We start from the raw sequence: 13,503 nt of genomic DNA, 5'->3' as shown, positions 1-13,503 counted from the left end.
ACATGGTCACGGGTCATTTGTCTTTATGATAAATGACTCAATTACTATTTGATAGTAATTGACTTTTCATGAAGGAAGATATAATAGTTACCATGAGATAAAATAGGATCATATTGGAAGAACGAATTTATCTCAAAGAGATTAATGATAGCCTATGAGGGTGACACTCTGATGACAAGGTCATTGGACAATCATTGATTGAGCAGCTTTTGTAATGGTATGTAATTAAGGAGAGCTCCCACAAGATACTATATGACTAAATAAGTTTATAATTAATAGGTGAAAAGTTGAAACTTGATTATAAATTATTTGAGTCCTAATTATATATATTCAATTGGTCCCTCTGCTAGCTTGTTGAAACTGGAAATGGATTGCATATATAATCAAATGAATAAAAATGAATAAAATGAAGTTAGAAAAATGGGCCAAATTCACAAATGAATATGTTTTCTCATTGAGTATAGAAATGACTTGAGAATTACTTTAAGTTTTTGAATTATTATTTAATTAAATAATTGAAGTTTGAAAATGGAATTAAATTAATTAGTGATTGTGAATCCGTTGACTATGGAAATTAAATTTATTTCCTCATATATTCTTTTACGGTAAAGTTGTCATGACTTTAACGGTATTAAAATTGAGTTGAGAAAATTATTTAATTGAAAAATTAATTTATCTAATTAAATCAATTAATTAAATAATATTTATCTTAAGAAATAGAAAACATGTATTTTGTTGGATTAAATTATAAAGTGTTGGATTAAAATTTAGAAAACATATAATCTTTGGGTGTGTCGCCCACCCATTCTATTTAGAGTAAAATATTGTTCTCTATTAAATAAATATTATTTATATTTTACTAATTCAATCAAGATTCTTCTATCTTTTATATTTTACTAATTCAATCAAGATTCTTCTATCTTTCCCTATAAAAAATGACCTTGGTTGAGCTATTTACATAAACTTTTTACACACAAGTTTCAAATATTGTTATTCGATAGAAAGTAGTGAGTATTTATTTTCTTAGAACATATTATTTTTTTTGGGAATGATAATTTTATCATTTCAATTGAGAGAAAATTACTTTCCTACTAAAAGTAATAAATCATTTTTGGTTCTATATTTGGTTCGTAATTGTTTGATCCCACACTTGAAGCAATTCATGATACGAGAATAGCAGAGAAGGCCGTTCAGTTGAAAGTCATGAACGTTTAGGATCCGTCTCGCACAAAGCACAAGTATTTTTCAGAAAAAAAAGTTTATTACTATAAATATCACAAATCGACTTGATTTTTAAAATTTTAATTTTCCACTGTGACTATTATGTTGATAATCTAAATAGTCCATGGTCTAATTTGAAATTGAGCAAGTTGATTAAAAGACTATTATGTTGTTTTTTAAATTCAATTAGGGAAATACCTTCTCTTGGGCATTGGAACGGATGAGTCCTAGAAGATAAAAATATAGATGTGATTATTTGGATTGACAGTACATTAGACAGAACCCAAGTAAAATGAATCCTGGATCGATTTATGAATTTATTCACTTGTGACATTCATAGTGTGGCTTATATCAATTCTGAGTAAGTGACAGACTATATTTGCGTGACTTATATACTTTGATTTATTAAAAGCTTAAGTCCAATTGATAATAGAGCTGAGAGTTGGTACGTTGGGTATACGACTTTTGAATGACATGACTTCACTAACAATAGTGAAATTCATAGCCTAAATAAGGGTAAATGATATACCTTGATCGACGTTAGATGATATATGGAAAAGTAACATGGTCATGGGTCATTTGTCTTAAGACGAATAATTTAATTACGATGTGTTTGTAATTAAATTTTTTATAAAAAAGATGTAATAGTTACCATGAGATAAAATAGAATCATATTGGAAAAAAAAGATTTCATTCTAAAGAGATTAATGATATCTTATGAGGGTAGAACATATATGGCAAGGTCATTGGACGAGCACTTGATAAGTAGCTCTCGTAATGATATATAATGGGGAGAGCTCAATTATGGTACTTTAGTGGAATGACTACATGACTAACTAATTTTGTAATTAATAGATAAAGAATCAAATTTTAATTTGCAAATTATTTAAGCCCTAATTATATTTGTCCAATCAGCCCTCCATTAGCTAAGTATAACATTGATGGTTTGCATTAAATTAATTAATTAATAATTAAATAATTAGAGTTCGATGTGAAAATTAAATTAATTCAAATCATCAAAGTTCCATAAAAACAAGTTAATTAAATTAATTTTCTCATAGATTCTAGTATGTTAAAGTCATTATGACTTTAATGAGATTAGAATTAGTTTAAAAAATAATTTAATTAATTAAATGAATAATTAATATTTTAGGCATAAGAAAAATATTTATTGAGTTGGGTAAATTATATAAGTTGGTTTAAAAGACCAGATAACATATAATTGAATTGAATTTAATACATGACAAAGCCTAAGGCTCGGTATGGAACAAGAGGCAGCAAATCTAAGTCCCAGAACAAGGAGTTGCTATTTGTTGCCACCTCTATAAGCACTCCTAGTGGGAGTGTGTTTTTTTTATTTAAATATTATTATTCGGTTATACCTTCTTCGATTGAGACTCTTACCATTTTTTCTATAAATAGAGACTAAGGGCTTGAGCAAAATAGAGATCACTTTTGCATTGATGTTCTATCAAAATATAGTTGAGTTATTTTTTAAAAAATAAATTCCATATTTTGATAGAGTTCGCTTTTGGTTTTCAACCCTTGAAAGTTCACATATTGGTTTCATCAATTTGTGAATAGAACATAACTCTAGCAAACCAATGTCAAGATTAGTGGAGAAGATTGAGTGGTTAAAAGTCGAGAATGAATAAATTTGTCTATTCCGAAAACACAGGTATAATTTGAGTAAGTAAAAAAGTTTATTACTATAAACGGCTAGGTTTCAAAAAAAAAAATTAAACTTTCAATGTGCCTAATAAACATTGTTTTCAAATTGATTTTTCTAACAAACACATGGCATCTAGGGATAATGGACTAAGGTTATATAAGGCCCGAAATAAGTGGACAGTGGAGAGAGATCTTTCTTTGACCACTCACTCCCACTTCTTCTTTCCCTCTCCTCTACCTCACTCTCACCTCCAATCACCTTATTCGACGACTCTCTGCATTATATCAAACAAGGTGAACCGCACATCCCCACTACTTTACTTTGATTATAACAATATTATGAACTATGCAAAACAATCCATCTTTAAGTGCAAACCTATTTAGATAACATGCACCCATATAAAAATAATAGACTTAAACAATAAAACTATACTACTTATTTCAATTTACTACCTAAATTATATTAATCTTTTCAGATTAGTACTTAATTTTTTTTGTCGGTATTTAAACTATTAAATAATGCCCCCTTCTATCCAATCTTTAATCCTGTTAGTAAAAAATCTTACGTGGCAAGTTGTGATTTGCCACAATAACTTTAAGTCCCAAAAACCATGATAGTAACATCAACATAAATTTGCCATAAAGGAGAGTGACCTAGTTTTTTTATGCTTGAAAAACTCAAGAGGGTGATTGAGAAATTCCATTCACGCCAATTGATTCGTGCTAAACAAAGCCAAAAATATCATTGCCATATGATCCCAAAAAATCACCTTCCTTATATATTATGAGATAATGAGGTTGGAAATAATTATATGGAAATAGTTGAATTTACTGAATAATCAATAGTATAAAAGTTATGTTTAGAATCAGTTTAATTTTACCAATTGAGTTTTAGTTCAATTAATATTTGTATTGTTGATAATGTAGGAAGACGTGAGTTTTAGTGTACTAAAACGCATTTATTCTCCTATTTAAGGGTTGAAATGGATTATGAGTAGCTCTAAACATTGTATCAATTCAAAAAATCAATATATATTAAATATATACCAATCATCTTAATACATAAGGTAACTACACCCAATGTCATCAAACTATTAGTATCTTTATGTTTTGATCACTTAACTTTAAAAAGTGACAAAATCAAAAATTTTTATTTAAGTCATTGAATTGTTGAAATCATTGCTATATGACCTTATTTGTTTGCACCACTCGCACCAATTGAGAGCTCTCCTCCCCTTTTCTTCTATAGTTTAATTTTTTTTTCATGAAGCATTTTTCTTCTTTGATCTCCGACTCTAACCGTCAAATTAACTTGAGTATAAGATATGTTTTTCTACTTATCGTTGAATCTTGATTCACTATTAATTTATTAATAATTTTATGATATTGAGTGTATTTTACCTTAATATATACATACAAAAATCTTATTAGTATATACTAAATATATCTACATCAGCTTCAAAGATGAAACAATCCACAAACAATTTAACTGTTGGAACCATTTTAATGGCATTCAACATGCAGTATTATAGAATTAAGCAATGTTACTAGCTAATTATCAATATTATAATTTATTAGAATAATATTAGATTGTAGCATATTTACTAAGCATGCAATAAATATATTTGTTAAAAATTAATATATAAATTTTAATATTTTTAATAATTATTAAATTAAATCATGGCAAATTGAATTGTGTTCAATAAAAAATTTTATTTTAGAAATTTGTAAAAATAAAATAAAATAAATTAAGAGAAGTACTTTAGTCAACTTACCAAAAAAAAAACAAGACACGTATACATTTGACCTCCGAGTGTTCTCAACTTGACGGTTAACATCACCGTTAAATTATAGATTCCACCCTTCTTCTTTCATTTTTAACCCTATTTACCACACCCTTCCACTTCCCCAGCATAGAAAATAACAAGAAAATTTGAAAAAAAAAAAAAAAGAGGAAAAAAAAGCTCTGATCCGTGAAGGCACGGATCCCCTGCTCTACACTCCAAATTTCATGTCCTGTTTCTTCATTTTTGTTTCTTTTGGGTTTCATATGTAGTTTTTCTCTCTGAAATTTCCTCTCATGCGGGTTTACGATGCTTAACGTACACTCTTCTACAGGGTCTCGTTAGATCCCATTCTTGCCGTTACCTTTTTATTTCTTTCCTTTTATTTTTTATTTCTTTCTTTTCATGTTTGCCTTATTCGTATAGTTCTTCTATCTGCATTGGGAAAATAGCGATCTTTGCTAACAATGGAGATTTCTTATTGGATCTTTGTTTTTTTGATTCTTCTCGTCTTTTTGGTATCTGGGTCTTCCTCAATTGATAATTTTCATCAACCGTAAGTTCCCTTTGTTTCTGTTTATTTTGTTTGTATTTAAACTTCGATGCTGTATTGAATTTGATTTTATTGCTGGGAGTAGTTAAGGAGTTGACTAGGATATGTTTTGTTTATTTATTAGCTTTAAAACGAGACACTTTAGTTTGCATTTTTTTAAAGATCTCGTTGGCACATTGTTGATTTATTTGTAGCTATTGCCGCCAATTAGTTTTTTTTTTTTTAATTCTTGGATGTGTTCCTGATTTTGTCTAATACCATTAGGATTGAACACGAAATAATATTCTGAGAGGCAATCTGTTGACTTTCTGTTTAGGTTTGATTGTATATGGGATGTTAAGTATTGGCAACTTCATGTTAAATGACAAAAACAAATCTTGAAAAGGTTAAAGCTTGATTCAAATTTGATATGCAATTGCTTTGTCAGATAGATCATGGTATTAATCCTTCAATGAAGCGATTCTTTTAGTATTGAGATTCTGGAATTCTTGTTACAGTTAAGGGTTCCTGCTCTACGTGATGTTCTTGAGAGTGCCAGTTGTTTGATGGAACTAATGAGCAGTTAGTTCTTTGAGTCTTTAGATCACCTATTGCTTGTAAGTTCTTATAAATGATTAATGCTGGTTTATGCCGACACTCCAAAGCTTATTTTAATGTTTTGCTGCTATATACGGGAAGCATAAGGAATTAAGAGGCAAATTTATTTTGGAAACTAATGCAGCTTTTGTTGATTATAGAATTTGTGCTGTAGTAGTGCAACTAAAGAGGTGAAGCTATAGAATGAAATCCATATGATCTTGCTTGGTTTGCGTCATGTCTAAATAGTGTGTTTTGCTGCTTTAATATAGAGGAGCGTTTGTAATCCATTCTGCTGAATGAAAAATATCGTCATTAGATGCTTGGTTTCTAGCTCTTTCGAAAAGCATTCTGCTTATGCATAAGAAGTTGCTTTTTTCCATAAAACTTACTGTGGACTTGCGGCCCTTTTTTTGGGCATATGCTGAATATTAGCTAAAAATATTTGTGCTTTTGTAGGAATTTTTTTTCAGTTGTAAATTAAACGCAACAGCTAGCTGTTTGATTTGAATTTAGCTTTTGCCTGCTAGTTGTTTATGCCTTTCTAATAACTTCACATATTCCCAATTTGTCTTTACTTAATCTGATGCTGGTCTCTCTCTCTCTCTCTCTTTTACATAAATTAATACATACAGATTTCCTATTGTGGAGCCTGATCCTGGTCATACAAAGCTTCGGCTTTCAAGGGAAGGCTTGGAAGCCATCAGCAGAATAACTACCCCTATTTCAGCTGTTGCTGTAAGTTTTTGATTCCGTTCCCGGACATCTAGTATGGATTTGCAGTTTATTTGGTTTATTCCGGTCACCTTACTCCAGATATCAGTTAGGCTTAAATTATGAATTGCTAAGCATGTTCCAACAAAGAAATAAGAAAGGCTCTTAATATCATTTGGACTCAAAAAGTGAAGTGCTAAAGTTGGTGCATTTCCCTTTGCCAACTCAAGAAAGTAAGAAAAGAATGAAAAAAATGGTTTGCTATTGTTATGGAAATACTAGCATGAGTGTTGGGAAATTTATCCTTGGTATGAGTGTTGAAATCTTGATGGGAGGTAAATTTGAGAAATTTGATGCAGCAAATCATTAGTTTTGATAATTTATGGCTATCATAGTGGAAATATTTGCTGCATATAAGATACAAACCATACAATATGTACCGATTTCTTCAATGGTCTTGAATGCTTTATTCTGGGTGAAAACTAGTTGACAGTAATTAGTTTGTTCCTGTTACATGACACATCTAACTTGAAATTCTACCTAATTTGTTTTTCTAGAATAATTCCTTTGGTCTTTTTTCCCCCACACATTTTCAATCTTTTTTGGATTTATATATTCAGGTCATTGGTCCCTACCGTTCTGGCAAATCTTTTCTGCTAAATCAACTTCTTTCACTGTCTTGTGATGAAGGTGGATTCTCACTACCATGTGCTACTTTGTTGTTTCATAGACCTTGTTGTGACTTTCAACATTTCTTATATTTTTGAATGGGATCTATTTGATGACTTGTTCTGGATGTTTTTTCCTGTTTATCCCTCAGGATTTGGTGTTGGACACATGCGTGACACAAAAACAAAGGGTAAGAGACAGCAGTGATGTTACAATTATGCATAATGGTTACACAGTTGATGTTTACACTCATCCGTATTAGGAATTTGGGTTTGGGGAACCCCGCTAGAAGTGGATATTGATGGAGTAAGAACTTCTGTTTTCTACCTTGACACCGAGGGTTTTGAAAGTGTTGGGAAGTCAAATGTATACGACGATAGGTAAATCCAACATATGTACTTCAACTTTCTTTATTGTGTATACATTTAGTTATATTACCTTTCTGGTTCCTGTTGATGCAGGATTTTTGCATTGGCAACTGTTATGAGCTCTGTACTAATTTACAACCTGCCTGAGACGGTTAGTTAATTTTCTATAATTTTCCTTGTTTTCAAATGCTCTTATTTGGAAAGTTGAGATATTAGAAGCTGAAATGATAGTGTTTTAACCCTTATAATTCAAGTTAAATTCCATGAGGCTAAATGTTTTCAAAAAACAGTTTTCATAAGAAATTCTGCAAATCTGCACCTCGGCTGAAATTAAAGTGCTATCCTGGTATTTTCCAAGTGCTTCTCATACTATACACTTATAAAAGTGATGCTGCGAATTTTAGCATTTAAAGTCTTCATATAGAATTGCAGTCTATGCCTTAGGTTGTGGACTTGAGGTTAAAAAGTGTTGAAACACAGAATTGGCAGCAGCCTTCAACGGGTTGATTCTTTATTGATGCTCTTGTTTGTGCATTCTGTCATTAGATTCGTGAAGCTGACATATCTCGGCTGTCATTTGCTGTTGAGCTTGCTGAAGAATTTTATGGAAGGTTTGTGCTTCTTCCATGTACTAAATTGAAAGTAATATCAATTTATTATATGCACTGAGCAAGCTTGGTGTATTTTACTTTTTAGTTCCTGTTAATATAGACACTAACCTTTCTTGTGGTTTGCTTGACTAATATTACATGGAGAACAGAGTGAAGGTATTTTATTGCTCCCTAAAATATTTTTCATATTTATGCTTGTGCAATGAAGCTATTTTGTTGTGGAAGTTAACAAATAACTGCATTCTTTTAGGGGCAAGACATTGCTTTTGAACCTGCAAAACTTTTGTGGCTTATCCAGCGTGATTTTCTGCGTAAGCTCATAATTGTCTTCCAGCATATGTTTTTTGAGGTGTCATAAGGGCCTGCTACTTTAAATGTCAATGGACCTTGGACATGATAGCACTGCCACTGCATGTAATATTATATCTGCATCGGAGTTATCCCTTTCTAGCTTCTGTTCTATATCAGATTCCTATTGATTTTAGGTGCTTGTATACATTTCTGGTTAAACTTTCATTGTGATCCATTCTTATACTCCTAATCTTTTTTTAGAATGCTGTGGTTTGAGGGACATTCCTTTCTTGGCGCATCTCTTTCCTCTTTTTTTTTCTCTATTTAGTTTGAATTTTTTGTTTGTTAAGGAGAGCAAATTTGAACTCAATGCTTTCATTTTGGAGTTGAAGCGTGTTGCTCCAATTAGGCTATTGCTTCTGCCACACTATATAGAGGCAATTCACTGACATTTTTATGGGTTTTATACAGAAGGAAAATCAGTGAAAGAAATGGTGGATGAGGCACTTAGGCATGTCCCTAACAGTGATGGTTAGTTTCTCAGTCTTGCTTCATTGTTGGACCGATGCTTATTTATGTTAATCTTGCTTTACTTTTCTGATGATCTTGTGATGGTGTGTCTTTTTTATTTTCAGGGGACAAAAATATTGATCAGGTATTCCTTCTATGACTGTTCTTGTAGGCTCTATCTAGACTAACATTTTCTTGGATTAGAATTTCACAGTTCCTGGAACTTTTTCAGGTGAACCAGATTCGGGACTCATTAGCTGTAATGGGGGATAACAGCACGGCATTTAGCTTACCGCAAGTATGAGTTTCAAATATGTTTGTTTTGTTCAAATATTACCTTGGCTCTTTCCCTTTTCTCTCATTTCCACTTGCTGTCGTCATTCTGAACAGAAAAATAAATGGATTTGATGCGTATGATGTAAATGTTTTTTAGCATTTATATTTTGTTTCATGTGGTGGTATACGAAAAGCAAAGTCATTTGTGTGTGCTTACAGTGAGATTTATGATAATGGAACACATATACACCTTTTCCCGTAGGTCTATGTTATTTGTTGGCAAATGGATGATTATTATTTATTTATTTTTGCAAAGCAGATAAAATTATTGTAAAATGTAAACATTTAGTATCTAATTGCTTGAAATTCGAATTACAGCCTCATCTCATGCGAACAAAGCTTTGTGACCTGAAGGATGACGACCTTGATCCCATGTATGTTAAGAAAAGAGGGCAATTGAAAGAGCTTGTGGCTAGTATTATACGCCCAAAAATCGTGCAGGGAAAGTATTTAAACGGAAAGGAATTTGTTTCTTTCCTCGAGCAGGTTAGTTTATGTTCAAATTCTGAGAATTCTTAAATTAGTCATTGTTAGAGATCATGTTTAATTGATGTCCGACTTAGTGTTATTAATATGCATTTTTATTTTTAATCTTATAGATACTTGATGCTTTGAATAAAGGGGAGATCCCATCAACGGGCTCTCTCGTAGAGGTTTTCAATAAAGGGATTCTTGAGCGATGTTTGAAGCTATACAGTGAAAGGATGGGAAAATTAAGATTACCCATGCCAGAGCAATCCTTACAAGATGCACATGAAAGGTCCCGAGAGGAAGCAATGAAGGCTTTTGAGGAACAACATTTTGGCCGTCACCATGCAAAGAAATCTGCTGACCAACTGGATGAAGAAATGAAGGAGGTACTGACTACTTTGAGGGGGCATTCACCTTTTCTTTTCATTTTTATCAATGATAATTTATCAATTCATACATTCACATTTTTTCTTACCTGGGGTATTCAATTTCTTGGTTTCATAACATTTCAAAATCTTGCTTAGTGGTAGGGCAAGGAAATTTTTTATAAGAAAATTAGTGGGAAACTTAAATTGGCAGTCGTATTAGAAGTTTGTCTAGTTCTTATCACATTTACCTTCTATGAAGTTTCTTGAGTTTTCCAAGGTTCCGTTTTGGATGGGAAATCGACGTAGGGGTTTATCGGATTTCAGCTGTTTGATCAGTTGCCTACTCTTCAAGCAGGCAGAAATTTTATGAAGGCATTTTTGTGGTTAACTATTTATCATGCCAGCCGTATTCTTTTTTATCTTATATAAATGTCCATCTGGATTTAAAAGTAATACGTCCTACTACAAGCTTTTGTAATTCTCATGTTGTTAATGCTAAAAATTTTGTTTAGGTATTTAAGAATGTCATTATGACGAATGAATATCAGTCCACAAGGCTGTGTGAGGCACTATATACCCAATGTGAGGACAGAATGGACCAGCTTCAAGTTCTTAGACTTCCTACTATGGCAAAATTTGATGCAGGTTTACAGCAATGTAACCAAAGCTTTGAGCAGGAGTGTGTTGGGCCTTCGAAAGCCAATTACGAGCAACGGATAATGAAGGTAAAGAGGACACCTTGCAGTTTTATTTTCAGTTTCCTTTTTCTGTTGCAATATTTAATGGGAAAGATGGAAGGGTCATTCAATATTATTGACTAGGAGTGTTACGAGAACATTTCAAAATGAGCTCGAGTCAGTTTAATGCTTGGATCAGTAATGTCATGTTCTTTGTCCCTGTTGAAGAATGGGGACCAAAATAATATCAATTAAACTCAACACCCTGATTTTGAAGGAATTGTATGGGTGAGAAGGGTAACAGATAATTTGAAATTGCCTATTAAGATGGAAAAGATACATTTATGGTGCTTTGTAATGAAATTGCAACAATTTGTATTCTCTTGTATCTTTGCTACTTAATATGTTTTCCTCGAATGTACCATAATATTGCAGATGCTGGGAAAGTCGCGTTCTCTGTTTATCAAGGAATACAATCAAAGGCTCTTCAATTGGTTGGTGGCCTTCTCCCTTGTCATGGTGGTGATTGGTCGGTTCATCATAAAATTCATTTTGGTCGAAATGGCGGCATGGATACTATTTATTTTCTTAGAGACATATACGAGGATGTTCTGGTCAGCGGAGTCTCTTTACTACAATCCTGTGTGGCACTTCATCGTATCCGCTTGGGAAACTATTGTTTACAGCCCCATCCTTGATTTGGACAGGTAAAATATAACATAAACACTTTGCACTTGCTTGTTCTCGTATAGCAGTCGCCCGTTCATTCTTAATAGAGTGTGACCGATTTTTGCTTCGTAATCATTTTGAAGTTGCATATGTTTATTTTTGGCAGGTGGGCAATTCCCATTGCTTGTATGGCAGCATTAGGGATACTTTATTGCCGGTGTTATGGAAGACGGAAACACGGGTCACAGTGGCTTTTACCCCTGTACAACCATCAGAAAGGTGGTTCAAATAGACCAAGATCAGATTAATAGAGAGATGTCTATGCCATTTGGTTTGGTATGCTTTTGAACAATCATCTTCGGCGAGCTTTTTACATATCTTTCATTAACGTAAGAAAGGCCGCCAATCGGTTTTTTGTTCTGGATAGGTTCCGGCCGGCTAGGCTGACCTGCGATTTGTCAAATCAAAGTCTGGGAAAGAATGAGAAGATGATAAGGCAGGCAGGCAAACTTTATAGTATCTTTTTACTGTAACATTTTTAACACAAAATCATTTGTTTTAATATATAATCTTTTAATTTGATTAAAATGTCAATTATTTAATAGCTTCAGTTTCCCCTCTTGGTTTGCACAGAACAATCTTCTTTGCTGTATGGGGTTAAATTTCATTACCATATATATACAAACACACGAGAAATCGTTTAGATTTTACAAAAAAAAAAAAAAAAAAATCAATTCAGTATAATATATTTTTAGGGAATGAGAGGCTGCATGGGGATTTTATTTTTATTTTTATTACATATTTAAAATAAGTTTTATTTTTATAAGGGTACTTTTGTATTTTTACATTTTAAATAAATCAATAAAATAGAAAATAATGAGGCTTGAATCCAAGCTATTAATATGCATAAAACTCAACTTTATCAGTTTTCACCCACATTCTTAGTATTTTTATTGTTTATCAGTTTTCACCCCCATTCTTAGTATTTTTATTGTAAATTGAGTTAGTTTCATGAATTAATTAAATACCAACTCGATTAAAAAAATTTTAAATTAGCCTTATTTAAAATAAGTTATATTCTTATAAATGTCCTTTTGCATTTTAAATATATAGTTTTTCTCTCCACGGATGGAGCTGTGGCCAGAGCCTTTGGATGTGCTGCTTCAAGGGGCGTGGCTAGAGATCATGACGGAAATTGGATAGTGGGATTCTCTCGTTTTCTTGGATATTGCTCTCCATTTGAAGCTGAAGTCTGGGGCATCCTTGATGAAATTCTTATTTTGCTTAATAAGGGATACAAAAAAATCTCTCTTTTGACTGATAATCTCGAGATAGTGCAAGTCTTGTCTGATTTAAACTTGGAGGATTCTGGGATTGCTGTTCTTAGAAGGGTGCGGTGTATCATGAGAGCGGAAGGACAGTGGAAGATTAACCATATTTCTAGAAATCGGAATTTGGTGGCTGATCGAGTCGCCAAACTCAGTCTGAGTTGGAAATCAAGTCTACAAGTTTTTAATGAGGCTCCCGAGGAAGTTATTGAGTTACTACATGGGGAGAAAGGATACGATTGTTTTATATAGTTGATTTTTTTCATTTTCTCTTTACCAAATATATATATATATATATATATATATATAGTTTTCATATGCATATGCGTGTGATAAAATTACCAGTATATATTAAAATAATAGTTAATACAAGCAAAGCAAAATAGTTGCCATGCATCTTATTTCTTTTTTAATATTTTATAGGACACTTGCCACCCTCTTAACCCTGCTTGTAGAGTCTAAAAGTTTCACCTGTAGTGTACTAATTATTTCCCCATAAACTAATAGATATATGATATGTTGTATATATTTGGTCAAATTCTTCGATTAGTCCTTATATTATGCGTAAATTATGGATTTAATCTTTGTACTTCAATTTAGTTTATTTTAATTATGTATTTTTCAACTTTTGAATGTTTGTTTTGACTTAAGCAATAAAAATTAAATTCGTTTGGTACGTATACTAT

At 32.1% G+C, this 13,503-nt stretch overlaps 1 pseudogene; it reads left to right on the top strand.

Annotated features, from left to right (window-relative positions):
- The first annotated feature begins 4,750 nt into the window (after nt 1-4,750).
- On the top strand, nt 4,751-12,077 carry LOC108458157 (uncharacterized; annotated as a pseudogene).
- Nucleotides 12,078-13,503: the final 1,426 nt, after the last annotated feature.

Source organism: Gossypium arboreum, chromosome 7 (genome assembly GCF_025698485.1).
Source record: "Gossypium arboreum isolate Shixiya-1 chromosome 7, ASM2569848v2, whole genome shotgun sequence".
In the NCBI taxonomy this organism is placed as follows: domain Eukaryota; kingdom Viridiplantae; phylum Streptophyta; class Magnoliopsida; order Malvales; family Malvaceae; genus Gossypium; species Gossypium arboreum.
This window is presented reverse-complemented; position numbering and strand designations above follow the sequence as displayed.